This window comes from Miscanthus floridulus, chromosome 4 (genome assembly GCF_019320115.1).
Source record: "Miscanthus floridulus cultivar M001 chromosome 4, ASM1932011v1, whole genome shotgun sequence".
Lineage (NCBI taxonomy): Eukaryota > Viridiplantae > Streptophyta > Magnoliopsida > Poales > Poaceae > Miscanthus > Miscanthus floridulus.
The window spans coordinates 121874953-121890514 of record NC_089583.1 but is presented as its reverse complement, the minus strand read 5'-3'; the positions used below and the strand labels follow the sequence as shown (position 1 = coordinate 121890514).

At 48.1% G+C, this 15562-nt stretch overlaps 1 pseudogene; it reads left to right on the top strand.

Annotated features, from left to right (window-relative positions):
• Positions 1 to 5516: 5516 nt before the first annotated feature.
• LOC136549241 (BTB/POZ domain-containing protein At5g66560-like) lies at positions 5517 to 9301 on the top strand (annotated as a pseudogene).
• Positions 9302 to 15562: the final 6261 nt, after the last annotated feature.

Here is a 15562-nt window from a genome sequence, read left to right as displayed (position 1 = left end):
TAATGTTTGGATTTGGTTGTGCAGAAGTTGTCCAATGATCCCACCCCTCATGGGTATTCATCCCCTAATGTTCATTCACCCCCTCATGGGTTGTCGCCAGAGGGGCCGATGACAGCATGGAAATTCAGAAGGGCACGGTCTTCAAGGACTTGCCCACCTTAAGAAGTTGGCTACAAGAATATTCTGTGAGGCGTAAGAGATCATTCAAGGTGAGGCACTCCTATGTGGAGCGCCGTTACATGATGGTGTGCGAGATGGCAGATTGCAATTGGAGGATCTGTGCTCGCAAACAGAAGGCCACAGGAAAATTCAAGATCACTAAAATTGTAGGTCCACACACTTATGTCCAGACAGATCTAAAATAGAAGCATAGACAGTTGACCTCTAACCTCATTGCCAGAAAGTTATACACAACTTTGAGGGGTCAGCCCAACTTAAAGGTCAAGACAATTATGGAGATGACTAAGGAGATATTTAAGTATGACATAAAATATGGGAAAGCATGGAGGGCAAAGCAACGGGCTTAGAAGATGATATATGGGGACTGTGAGGAGGGGTACAAGCAGTTGCCTGCAATGTTCAATGCAATGAAAGCAGCAAATCTAGGCATGCATTACGTGTATATCCCGAAGCTGAATGAATGGAAGGACGGGAGGCAGATATTCTTTCGTGCATTCTGGTGCTTTCCCCAGTGCGTCGAGGCCTTCAGGCACTGTCGTCCAGTGTTATCCATTAATGGCAGAGGCAACGGGTCGAAGGCATTTTCGATCATCCGGCCATTACTACAATTGAACCAAATTTGTTCTAAGAACCAAATGCAATGAACATTAAACCCTAAACCTAGGGTTTTTCTATTTGTTGCACATAAATGAAAACATAATATAACACGATGATAAGAGATTACCTTGGCTTACTAGCTTTACCACGCCTTGGCATCCTACCATTACATAATACAAAAAATAAAAAAAAAATCACTTCAAACATTAGGTAATAACGTATCTAGGGTTGCAAAATAGACGTAATATATACTAAATCAATGCGTAAAATTTGATAAGGAGAGAGAGGATATCTTACTCGCGAAGATGTACGGATCAAATCCAAGTATCCAAGGTCAAATTTGTCGATTCAAGAGATTGAGTGGGTTAGGGAGAGGAAGAAATGAGAGCAGCGTCGGCAAGGGAAACTTCGCTGCGGGTTTTGAATCCATGCTCGGTGCTAGAATACATGGCGCCGAGGTCGACGCCAAGTTCTGTGGCGCCGAGCTCAGCGCCAAGATCTGTGGCGTCGAGCTCGGCGCTATGTATTCTGACGCCGAGGTACCGGATACGTGAACGCCATCTAGGATACCCTGCTGTGCACGGTTAGGAACCTCGGAGTCGAGATCTGTGGCGCCGAGACGTGTTACCTCGGCGCTATGAGTCAGGGCACCGACTCTCAGGGTCCTAAGATGAATTTAAATCTACCAGGGGACCCAACGTAATTTTTCTTCCAAAAAAAGGTCCAATTGTAAAAAATGTGCCAGAGAGCCGCTGCCAGTCGGTGTTCAAGCTGGAGGAAATCCAAACAGTCGGTCTCCCGCTTCTTCCCTCTCGTCTCGCAGCGCAGCTGGTTCTCGGTCGCCCGGAGGGAGAGAGGCACGATGGATGATGGACCCCGTGCCGCCGTGCGCAAAAGGCGGTAAAAAGAGAGCGGACGACGCAGCGAAAGGCGAGCCAAAAGCTCCTCTGCTCCCCTTTGGCCCTTTGGCCCTTTGTTCTGCCTGCCCGAGCCCGGCTGCCCGCGTGCGTGTGCCGTTGCCTGTTGCTGTGCTACTGCGGACTACCAAAAGGCACAGCGGTCTGTTGCTCAGGCACCCCGTCCCCCGCTTTGCCCAAAAGCCACTGAACCGGCGTTGCCACGGACGGGCAGGGGCAGGGGCAGGGCATCCGATGTGCCCACGTGTCGGTCCAACTCGGCAACTCAGGTAGGTACTCAACCCTATGCTATGCGGATGCAGGCATGCTGCGTGCTGCTTCGGGATTGTTACGCACGCATGCAGTCGGCACGTGGTAATCGATTTGGATTAAACCCACGAAGACATACGGAGTACTAGTATTCAACTGAAGTTCAATTTGAGGACACCAAAGGCTATATACTAGTACTATCAGCACCCCTCCTATAGGTATTGTTCAATCACCACCAAACGAAATTAGCAGCAGCAACGCTGTGGCTGACCTCAACAGACGTGGTAGCCGACGAGGATCCAAGTCCGCGTAGAGAAATCCAATTAAAATCCACGAGGCAAAAAAGAAGAAGAAGAAGCATACAATGCAGAATGACGAATGCCCAATCCAACTGCATATTTCACGTCGAAATCCTTATGATATGATCCAATAATAACAAGACACTTCATTTATGTTTCAGATGTCCAATTTTTATTGTCGTTGTTCAAGCGATAGGTAATTTCATCGTTGTGTGATGATAGGGAATAAAATATAAATCATCTCTCGTGGGTTATCCTTTTTAACTGTAGAAGATAGGAACTCCCAGCTGATTAGTCTGAGATATAGGAACTCCCATGTCAAAAGCTATAGGCCCCGTGGGGGGAAAGTGATGTCGAAATTATCCCGGGTCGTCAGCTCAGCTCTCAGCTGTTGTTTGTTTATTCGGGCGTGTGTGCAGGTGCAGGTGCAGGTGCAGGTGCAGGTGCGCTGCATGATCCATGATGGGATTGCGACTTTGCGAGTATTTGTTTTGTCTTGTCTTGTCTTGTTCCGTTGTGTGGCTGGCCTGGGCTGGGCCGCGAGCGAAACTGCGAAAGGGACCGTGAGACGCGCGAGGGAGACCGCGCGATCGAGTCGAGGTTGATCAGCGCAGGCGCGACGTGTGACTTGTTTGTTTCCTTTCCTCTGCCTCCTGGGGGGCGCTGGGCGCTGGCCGCCGGGTGGGCGATGTCTCAAGTCTGATGACCACGCCTCGGCCAGGCGCCAGCCATCGACCGCAATCCGCAGCTGCACGGCATCCCACCCGCCGTGCTTTTGCATTTCCGGAGTGTTTGTTGAAGCACGCAAAGCTCAGAATAACGGCCAAAGTGTTCCTTTCTGGCTGGGGAGCAGCGGCCTAACTTAAACTGATCAGAGCAAGCATTGTGATGACTGTGACTCACGGGGCGATGTGAACCAGCACGGCCTCAGGCCTATTCATACGTCTTTTCGTCTCGGGTGAACGTGATCCATCCCTCTCTTTGAGATAAGCCACTCGTGATTACCACTCCTATACTCGTACTCAAAAGAAAACGAAAGCGTCGATGGTTCCCGTCTTCTTTTCTTTTTCATGGAACCAGGAAAACGGAGCAGTGAAAGCGTAAAACAAATGATGATTCCACTCGAGCGTCGGAACACGACAAAATGGGCACTACTCTACTCTACCCTACCAGTACTCCATGTCCATGCACGGTGGTAGGTGCGTTGTGCAGAGTGCCGCGGAACGGCACGAATTCCCTTGCACACACCGGATATTTGATGTGTTCCGGAGCCTTTGTCTGCTCCCTATCCTCCTTTTCTTTCTCATTAGGACACTACTGTAGTGGAGAGTTATATAAGTTAGGAGAGAGTTGTTTAGGAAAGATCGTGCTAAATTAACTATTTAAAAGTCGCTAGCTATTCGATCTCTCTTCTTGAAAGCTAATAGAATTCTTCGTATAGTAGCTATTTGGGTACTATTGAGGACGCCCTAAGAGCCGTCTTTGGTAGGGTAGCCTATTGGGTTGTTTGATACATGTCTAAAATGTGACTAAATAAAAGGTAAAAGAGATAAAAGAGATAAACAGAGTAAAGTCATATGTTACCATTTTTAGTCCCCTTTAACCTACCTTTGCAATGGCTAATGGGGTAACGAAGGATAAATATTAGCCTTTATTTTTAGCCCTCTTGTTTAGATCCCCAAGGACTAAAAGGGGAGGGCTAATCTTTAGCCTCTTGGATCCAAACAGGGTCTAATAAGGCCTTCCCCAACACTATGCTTTCACTTGTAGCCCTAAGTGGCATATAGGATCGGATAAAAAAGATAAACGCTCTATACTTGTCATAGTGACTTGTAGAAACTGCATATGCTTGAAGAGAGAGAATGTGGTCCATGCTAAAAAAGAAGAGAGAGAGAAAATAAAGGTGAGACATCATGAAAGCAAAAAGTTTCTGCGGAAACCGTAAGTAATGATAGTTTGCATTATGTGAATAGTGATTTTAATATTTTTATAGTCTATGTGGACTACCTTGTTTGTACTAGAACCACTATGAGTGTTAGCTTTCATTGATGGTGCCCTAATATAGTCAACTGTTGGCTGTAGTAGTTAGCTCTTCACTGTTAATACATGATCCACTTATCTCTCTTAGAGTGTTTTTTTGTTCTTGTGTCTAAGCCGGCTGTATGCTTACAGCCCACTTTTCCTCTCTCTTATCTCCTCTACTTTTCTCTCTCCCACCTCAACATTTTTTCAGCTTACAGCTTTTTATTATACTTGCTCTAATCATCGCTATCCCGGTGTCAGCAGCGCTGTACTGCTACTACCAGTGACCGTACTGTCCGCCATTATCACGGTCATGGGGAGAAGAAAAACACTGCAAGACGCGATTACCAGCCACTCTTACCACACACACCTTTAAAAAAAAGACATAATAGACTTCGCGCTTCTACGTCTCCATACACAACGTTCACATTATTACATGGTTCCAGTGACATTGCCGAAGATATGTTAGGAAAACAAAAAAAAATACAAAAAATATGTATGACAGAGTCTATTATTTAATTTCAATGCCTTAGAAGCAAACACTTTCAACGAAGTGGTCTTTAGTTTTTCTGCTTGCTAAGCGGAAAGACTCTTTTTTATTTCATCATCACGTTGTAGTATGCCCAAAATCGCATCCAATATGTTTCCCTAAAGTAGCCTGAGTAAAAGATATCTCCAAATTATCTAACATAAAGTGACACACACTCCAATACTATCTTTACATAGACATTCCCCGTGCCCAGTTTACCAGGCGCACATAAATTTAAACTTAATACTCTTCTTTTTTTTTTTGCCTAACATTTTACATATCTTTTAGGGAACAGGAGGGGTTTTCACCCCTACCGGAATTTTATTGATAAATGCAAAAGCATGTAATACGGTTAGATTTATGATAGAGTGTACTACTCAATAATCAAATAATAATAATAATAATAATAATAATAATAATAATAATAATAATAATAATAATAATAATAATAATAATTAGTATAAACTATAAGGGGAAATTGGCTGGCGGACATCTACAGTGGTGGTCGTTTGCTGGCGGACACCACACTCTGGTTTGTTGCAATTATGCCAGAAGGCACCGCGAGCCGGTTTTCCACCGGTTGAGGAGAGAGAAAATTTTAGTTTGGACATCCGGTGCCCCTAAGCCACGTTTGGGTCTGGTTGGACCAGCTAATAACCGACCCAAACGTTATTAGCTCACTATCTGGACGCTCTGGACGCCCTGGACGCCACCACGTTCTGCTACGGCGTCCGCGTCGACCTCACCGCTTGGAACGTTGCGCCCCTTCGTTGCGCGGCCGAGTATCTGGAGATGACGGAGGAGCACGCCGAGGACAACCTCGCGGCGCGCGCAGAGGCCTACCTGAACCAGACCGTGCTGCGGCACCCCGGCGACGCCACCAAGGCGCTAAAGTCCTGCGAGGAGCTGCTGCCGCTCGCCGAGGACCTCGGCATTGTGTCCCGCTGCGTGGACGCCATCGCCTCACGCTCGTCGGCCACGCCGCGGTCCTGGTTCGACGACCCGGCCGTGCTCGGCCTGCGCATGTACAAGCGGGTGATGGCGGCCATGGCCGCACGCAACGACGTCAGGGCGGAGGCCAGGGAGAGCTGCCTGGTGTCCTACGCCAGGGGCACCATCCCGGGGTTTCGAGGTCCATGCGGCGGCGCCTCGCGTCCGCACCGGTGTCCTTGGAGGTGGAGCAGAAGGAGCTCCTCGAGGTGGTGGTCGCCAGCCTCCCCACGCAGAAGTGCTCGGGGCGCGTGGTCACCGCCAAGTTTCTGTTTGCGTTGCTGCGCACGACGCTAATCTTGCGCGCGTCGGATGCGGCGCGCATGGAGCTGGAGCGAAAGGCCGCTGCGCAGCTACAGCAGGCCACGCTGGAGGACGTGCTCATATTGAACTACTCCGGCACTGCGAAGACGCTCTACGACGTGGACTGCGTCCAGCGGATCATCAGGTATTTCCTCGCGGAGGAGCCTGGAGGCGAGGCATCATCTTCGACGGCGATCGAGGAGGAGGAAGCGGTGGCCACGGAGGTGGCGCGGCCGTCTGCCGTGGTCATGGTGCAGGTGGCCAAGCTAGTGGACAGTTACCTCGCAGAGGTTGTGTCAGACGCCAACCTGAAGCCCGCCAAGTTCTGCGAGCTCACGCTTTTGTTGCCCGACCATGCCCGTATCTACGACAATAGCGTCTACAACGCCGTCGACATCTACCTCAAGGTACGGTGGAGGCACGCACGCACACGGCGCAGAACGAGCGGCTCCCGCTGTGGGCAGTGCTGCAAGTGCTCTTCTTCGAGCAGCTGCAGCTTCGGCGTGCCATCACGAGCACGCTCCTCGCGCCCTCCGCCGGTGGCGCTCCTCGGGCAGGCCCCAGCGAGGCGGCGGCGTGGCGAGGGGCGATGGCGCTGGTGAAGGGTCGAGATGGCGACTAGAGGGGGGGTGAATAGTCTTTTCTAAAACTTAATTGCGTCGGCTAACCGATACAAATGCGGAATTAAGACTATCGGTCTAGCCAAGACTATACCCCACTATATATGTTCACTAGCACCTTGCAAAGATAACAATTAAGCAATAAAGGTGCCAGGCTAGCTAGAGCTCTCCTAAACAATTCTAGGAGCAAGATTACACAAACCTATACCACTAGTACTTTAAGTGACAAGGGAGCTCCTACACATGCTAGTAAGCAAAAGCACAAAGCTAACTAAGCTCACTAGCAATGCTCAATAACAAGGCAACCAATGCCTAATTAGAGAGCGCAAATACTTAGCTACACAAACTAAGCAATGTGACTAACAAGGTTACTAAAACCAAATTAGCCACGCAAGGGAGCTACTTCTATGCTACACAAGCAAGGAGGTAATTAGCAAGCTACACAAGCTATCTAATTACAAGAGCAACTACACAAGCTTAATATGTATAAAAGTAATTGCAAGCTTGTGTAATGGGGATGCAAACCAACGGGAAGAACAAGGTTGACACGATGATTTTTCTCCTGAGGTTCACGTGTTTGCCAACACGCTAGTCCCCGTTGTGTCGACCGCTCACTTGGTGGTTCGGCGGCTAATTAGCATCACCCGCTAAGCCCGCACGTCGGGCGCCGCAAGAACCTACCCCTTGAGTGAGGGTAGCTCAATGACATGCTTTACTAGAGTTGCTCTTCGCGACTCCCGCGGGGCGAGCACAATGCCCCTCACAAGCACTTCTCCGAAGCGCCGCACAAGCTTCTTGCGCGCTTCGACGGAGACCACCACCAAGCCGTCTAGGAGGTGGCAACCTCCAAGAGTAACAAGCACCACCGGCTTGCAACTCGATCACCTAGTGCCACTCGATGCAACCTCACGATGCAATCGCACTAGAATCGCTCACTCACACTATCGAATGATCACTATCAAGCATATGTGTGATGGAGGGCTCCCAAGCACTCACAAGCATGGACACTAAGTCCCCTTTGGTGCTCCACACCAGCCATGGCCGAGGGCCACTTCTATTTATAGCCCCAAGGGCTAAACTAGCTGTTACCCCTTCACTGGGCAACGGTCGGGCCGATCGGACGCTCCGGTCGTGTTGACCGGACGCTGGACCTCAGCGTCCGGTCGCTCACAGACGACCACGTGTCCCGGTTCCAACGGTCACTTGACCTGACCGGACGCAGCAGCACTCAACTGACCGGACGCTGGACCCTCAGCGTCCGGTCGTTTCCAGTAAGCTCTCGAGCATGACCGGACGCGTCCGGTCGAACGCGATCGGACGCAGCCAGCGTCCGGTCACTCTCCAGCTACTGCGTCACCATACGTCAGCCTGACCGGACGCAGCCTTCCAGCGTCCGGTGCATTCAGATCCAGCGTCCGGTCAGTTGACCGACGCCGGCATCTTCGCGACCAACTCGTATTCACTTCTAACTTCTTCACCCTTGCACCAATGTGCTAACCACCAAGAATTTGCATCCGGCGCAATAGAAAATAGACATTCCATTTTCCCGAAAGCGTCGAATCCCGCAAACACCACCTCCTTTGTAAATGTGCCAACACCACCAAGTGTACACCACCATGTGTATGTGTGTTAGCATTTTCACAATCATTTCCCAAAGGATGTTAGCCACTCAGCTTGCCACGCCACTCGATCCTAGCGACAATGCAAAGTTAGATCACTCGAGTGGCACTAGATGACCGATATGCAAACAAGTTTGCCCCTCTTGATAGTACGACCATCTATCCTAAACCCGGTTATAAACTTCTCTACACACCTATGACCGATGAAATAAAATGCCCTAGGTTATACCTTTGCCTTGCGCATTCCATTCCATCTCCTCCAATGTCGATGCAACACATGCACCAACACGATCAACAATGATATGATCCACTTCATATCATCATATGATCATATTGGTTCATCGTTCTTGACTCTACTTGCTCTTCACCATTGCCATCGTCCATCGGCGCCAAGTCTTGCTCAAGCTTCACCGTCACGCGGTCCATCACTCCAAAGCCTTCGACTTGCCCTTCACGCTTGCAACCGGTCCATCAAGCCAAGTCTTGTCTTGATCTTCTCCATCTTGATCACATGACTCAATGTCATGTCTCATGTGCATTTAAGCTCCTTCATCATCACATGTGTGAGCTTTGCAACATCTTCAAGCCATTTTCACCTTCATGGCATATGTTGCTCACACACATGTACCTGTGGACTAATCACCTGTGTATCTCACATAAACACAATTAGTCCACCTAGGTTGTTACTCAATTACCAAAACCAACAAGGACCTTTCAGCTGGCGCAGGAGAGCCAGGTGCTGCGGCTAGACATGGACAGTGTGGCGAGCCGGGTGCAGGAGCTGGAGCGCGAGTGCTCCAGCATGCGCAGCGCCGACGACAACAGGGACGGGTCGAGGCACGCTGCGGGTGGGTGGAGGGCGCGGCACGGGTGCAAGTTCAATACGTAGGTGTGCGACTCGCACGCGCGGAACGTGGTGGCGTCTAGGGCGTCCAGGATAGGGATGAGCCCAAACGTTATTGGACCAGCCGGTTAACCAGACCTCACGTTCGTTGGGTTCAAATCGAGGCTTTCTCCATGGCTAGTAGTACAGTCATGCGCCATTGCCTGCATGACGACGCCCGGCGCTATTCTTGCGAGGGAGAAAGGAAGGGCGCCATCCCTGCACGCTTGTCCGTCCCTGCGTGGAAGCTGTTGCCGGCCATGGGCGCGAGGCCACGACGGCCGGAAGCCATCATCGGTCACGTTCACAGAGCCGCACGGGGCCGCCAGCTCGGGCAGGCCACGAGCAGAGGCTGCGCGAGCCATGGCGCATAGCTTGGCCGGCGTTTGCTGCGTCGTGCAGCACGCGCATGCACACGAGCACAGGCGTGATTGCGGGGCCAAGGCCCGCGCAGCTTGACGGGGCCGCTAGCCCGTCCACGAAGACGGCTGCGTCCACCATGGCCAGCTCTGGCGAGGCCGCAGGGCCACCCTCGCTTGCCCCAGGCCACGACCTCCGTCCGCCCGCCTAGGCCGCGATGCTGGCTGTGACCTCCATTCACCCAGCTCGTGCTCCGTCCGCCCACGCCCAACACGTGCACCGTCGGCACACGCTGCCCAGGCTACGAGCTCGGCACCGACGCCGACCGCACCCACCATGGCCGGCTCCGGCCGCGCTGGAGAAGCTCGGCAATGCCGCCGCGCTCGTCACCCGCGTGCACGACGGTGTGGAGCGCGCCCGCGGCCACCTGCGCGTTGTCGAGCTCCTGGGGTTCCTGGACGAGGCCAGAGACGGTGGCGGCGACGGCTACGGCAACACCGTGGCGTGGGAGCAGAGCCCGTGCTTCTGCACGTGGATGCTGGCGTTGGGGTACAACGGCGTCATCCCCTCTGTTGTGTCCAACCAGACCAGGTTGGGGCGGACCTAAGTGTGGCTTAGGGGGCACCAGATGTCCAAAACAAATATTTCTCTCTCCTCAACCGGCTGAAACCGAGCCACGGTGTTCTCTGACATAATTACAACAAACCGGAGTGTCTTCTAGCATACAGCTACACTTTGAATGTCCGTCAACAAACGACCACCACTGTGGATGTCCGCCGGCCAATTTTCCCAAAGTATAAATAACACTAATGGTCGAAGCGTAGACAGTAGTTTTAAAATGCAGTCCAGAGTAACATCGGGTGGAGTGAAGCGGAACAGTGGTCTGGGCGACGGGTCAGGATAGGATAACGCGGCCATATTGGATTCGGATCTTTGATGCCAACCCGCGTCGCGAAAAGCGCGCGCAACTCTACTACTACTTGCTTCCTGCTGCTGCGCTGCTGGAGGAGATGCAGCAACGGAGCGTGGGGAACCAACCGGGCAACAAGATCGCGGCCGTGTGGGCGCGCAACGCCGCGTCCTCGTGTCGTGGGTCCCTTCCCTGTCACCACCCGAGATCGCGGTCGTCACACCGTCACAAACACAAAAACACAGTAACCGCGTGTGCTGGTCGAGTTTTGATTTCGGACTTCGCCGGAGCTCACGAATTCGTCGCAAATTTGTGAACGGCTCAGGCGTGTAGTACTACGGATTTCCGGACCTGCTTGGTTCGCGACCAAAATCTGCCACGCCAAAGATTTGACAGCTAAAAATTGAGCGAGCAAAAAAAGTTACTAAAGATTTGGCAGACCAAATGTGAGAAGTTAGCAAATTTTAGTGGGCAACCAAATACTAGCCAAAATCATAGCTTGCCTAATCCTTGGCTTAGTAAATTTTAGAAGGAACCAATCATGCCCTCTGTTGAAACAACCTGAATTATGGAACGATCGAGAAATTCGAAGGCTATGTTAACGGCTGGCAAAAATCTTGCGTTGCATGGTTTTGTCGGCCTGAATACGGAACAAGATAATTGGAAAGTAAATTCAAATTTGGTTAAAAACAAAATTGCACATGGTGCGGGAAATAGATGTGGCGAGAACTCTCGATAATTGGAGACGTGGCAATTCAAAACTAATGGCCCTAGTCAATTTTAGCAATAGATGGGGCAAATGTTGGCAATGTAGACTATGACAGAAGAGGCTTGTGTGTAACAAGTTAGATAGAATAAGTTGCACGAACAACCAAACTCTAACCAGAAATACCGACGTGTTCTAAATTTAGTTATGGCGTCCTTAGGTTGCCGTGAAATAGACTTCTCCGTTAATACCGGCGTGCATCCTGGTACGATGCTTATATATGCATGGATTGATGATGGATAAGGATTCAGAGTGTTAGATTCTCTCACGTCATCGTTTTTTATTTCGGACTTCGCACGAACTCACGAATTCGGCACAATTTTGTGAACGGCTCAAGCATGTAGCACTATGGGTTTATGTTTCAAACAGCTTGAATATGAAACAAGAAATTCGAAGGCCATGTTAACCGTTGGCACAAATCATGTGGTTGATGGTTCGTCAACCCGAATGTGGAACAAGAAATTCAAAAGGTATATATTAACTGCTGGGAGAAATATATATAGCAATAGATGTGGCAAATGGTAAATTCAAATTTGGCAAACAACAAAATTGGCACATGCTGTAGGGAGTACATGTGGCAAGAACGGGTAAATCTCAATAATTTGAGACTTGGCAATTCAAAACTCATGGCCCGAATACTTTTGTTTTTAGCAATAGATGTGGCAAATGGTTTCATTAAAAAAGAGATGTGGCAAATGTTGGCAATCTTTAGTATGCCAACCAAAGTGACCCTAGACTATGATAAGAGAGGCTTGTTTTTAGGAAGTTAGATTAAGTTGCACGCAGTGGCAGAGGACAGATTAAACTTGAGGTGTGACGGATGAAAGCATGCCACGATTTCATCTGCCAATAGCAGTAGTTAGAGGTGATGGAGAGACGTTTTATGTCGTGTGCACTATTAACTAGGCCTACTGTTGTCTTGTTTCGATAATCTAGAGACCTTTTCTACAAGTAGCAAAATAGAAATTAAAAGAAAAACAAGTAGCAGAAGATATATGTGGTAGACACAAGGTATGGCATGAGCCATACCGGGCCATGTTGGTCCTCCGCCCCTGGTTGCACGAACAACCAAACTCTATCTAAAAACTAAAATCCGACGTGTTCTAAATTTAGTCACGGCATCCTTCGGTTGCAGTGAAATAGACTCCTCCGTTAATATCGACGTACATCCGAATACGATGCTTATGCATGGATTGATGGATATAAGATGGCGTTTGATTCAATGTTCTCTAACGTAATCTGATTAAGTTTAATAAAAATCCCATTACGCCCATTTTTTTGTGGGATCGAATCACACGCTCCATTGACTATGGCATTTTCTGGTTACGTTTGTATTTCCATTTACATTTCCCAACTAAACACCTAGTAAGAATGATGGATATAAGACTCGGAGCGTGTGTATGACACCCGTTGGCAAACTGTTGAAAACGTATTGCAGGTTCTAAACACAGAAACACTGTTGAGTAATAAGTGTTGGTTTCGGGTACTACCATGTATCATCATGTGCTGGTAAACCGTCATCGCGGTGGTACCTGCTATCGATGATGGATCCACCACAAAACACACCGCTGCGAAAAGGAGAAGCGGAAGGCAGGGGGGGCGGGGATAAAATAATTTTCACCAAAAGCCATATGTTAGCATGTACTATACGAACTGCGAATTGATCATAGACCAATTGGTTAGGTTTTTTTTGGGTAGGATCTACCCATCCGGGTTCAAGTCTTCGACTTGTAACAGGTGCTCGTATTTTCCGAGATTTATTTCAGGATTCAACGGCACTATGCTTTCAATGGTAGGTGACGTCTCCGTCGATAACGAGACACCTGGGTGACTTCGTGAATCTCGAGATCTGCTAGGTCAGTCCTTCGGAGGTGCTCATAGGGATAGGATTTACGTACGTGTTGTGGACGTCTACGTTGTACCGTGTAATTCCTAGAAAAAAAAATATGCTAGATGAATTTGCCAAAAAAATAAAATATCCTTCATGTGATAGCAACTTAAAGATCTTAACAGTGGCGAAACTAGAGCGTAACAGAGGTGGAGTGCGACTATAAAGAAGTAATAAACAAATTAGCAATATAAATATTATTAGTATGGCTGAAACTATTAAAATATGCAAAATACATCATGTTATCTTCAATTGTCATTAAATCTGCGTTCTTGCATTTTCACGACGTGATAATCACAGGCTCATTCGTGATTTTCATCGTTTCTTCTTTCTCCACGTAGCAAATAAGACAAATGCTCATAAATCGATTGTCGATGCGGTTGCGTGAATTCTTTTTCACAATCTTCGTGCCTGAGAAAATTCTCTCAATAAACCTGGATAAGGATCATGTATTCTAGTCTCTACTGTTTTCTAAGAAAGCTCGGCAACAGTTAAAATAGGGAGAAGAATGAATAGTCAATTCTACATTTTTTTCTTTGAGAAACGTCAGTTCTACACAATTGAAGTGGCTTATCCCTGCGTGCTTTTCCAGCGGTCTCAGAGGGCATTCCAACCCGACCTGGGTCTTATTTGAGCCACAAAGCGCACTTGGGCTGTGAATTGAGAAGTGGAAAAGGTACTCTTCTATCAGCCATTCGATGAGGAATGGAGGGCATCCCGGCAGGGGGCAAGTCACCCGTCCGAGCCGGGTGACAGAGGCCTGTGGATCGAGTTTTATAAGCTGGGGGCCACGGAGATCTAGATCTATCTATCCGCTGCTCTGCTCCGGCCATCCTCCTCATCCCTCCTCACCCGCCTCGACCAAAGAGAAAACAAAGCGAAATGCGCTCGGAAATGCTCCGACAGCGAGACCCGGCAGAGTTTGGGCGGATTCGGGGAACCACCCCGGCGGAAACGGAATTCGCGCGCGGGGTCCCTCGTCCCCTCCCCGGGGCCCGGCCCCTCCTCCATCCCGTCCCGAGAAAGCACAAGGCAACAGAGCTGAGCGCACAGTGAGGTAAGGGGAGCTTATAGATAGATAGCGATGCTGGCAGCGCGAGGTCCGCATCTATAATTATTTAACGTTTGGATAGATAAAAGGTTTTGTATCTATTTTTATTTTCTTCGAACGACAGAACTCAAAAGAAAATTTTTTCTATGATTTGATCTGCCCTATTTAGTTTTCAAAAATTTTTTGTCTTCTACAGTAAAAGAGCATGTTTGACACATACATAGAGTACTAAATGTAGACGAAAAAACTAATTGCACAGAGTTCTCGGCAAAATCACAAGACGAATCTTTTAAGCCTAATTAGTTTATAAAAAGCCTTAAGCGCTACGGTAACCCACATGTGCTAATGACCGATTAATTAGTATCATTAGATTCGTCTCGCAGTTTTCTGAAAAGTTCTGTAATTTGTTTTTTTATTAGTATCTAAAAACCTTTTCCAACATCCTTCCGATACCTTCAATATTTAATATGACACTCAAAAATTTTCATCAGTCTAGCTAAACACACCCTTAGTGTAAAAGAAAAATACTATCGTATAAACCTAGGTGAACATGCTGATGATAACCATCGGAGACAGCAGAGCTGCTCCGCTCCCTACTTGCTCTTTTTAGGGGCTGTTTGGTTCCTTCCGCACCTCTTAAAATTTCTGTCACATCGAATGTTTGGACACATGTATGGAGTATTAAATATAGACTAATTACGAAACTAATTATATAACTTGCGACTAATTTGCGAGACGAATCTTTTAAGCCTAATTAGTCCATGATTTGACAGCGTGGTGCTACAGTAAACATGTGCTAATGATAGATTAATTAGGCTTAAAAAATTCGTCTCAAAAATTAGCCTCCATCTATATAATTAGTTTTATAATTAATTTATATTTAATACTCTTTATTAGCCTCTAAACATTCGATGTGACATAAGAGAACCAAATACCCCTTAGAGTAGCGTAGCTTGCCCGACGCCGCGACCTCCGGGCTCTGGGAAATGGAGCAGCCGCTCACTGCCCCAGTGGCCTGGCGCCGCACCAAGGGAGCTACTCTACTCCAGTGAAGTGAAGCTAGCTAGCTGCCTCGAGCTTGAGCGAAGCAGAGCAGAGCTTCCAAAAATTTACATCATTTTCTATCATGTGTTCGACCCGAGTAATAAATATAGACTAAATAAATAATTAATTACATAAATTACAGTTACTTTGTGAAATAAATCCTTTAAACTTAATTAGTTTATAATTTAATAATAAAATATTATAGTAACATATATATTAATAATAAATTAATTAGACTTAATAAATTCATCGTATAATTTATATTTTTTATTAATATTCGGAACACGCGTCACACCGTGACGTGACACCTCAAAGTTACACCTGCAACTGAACAA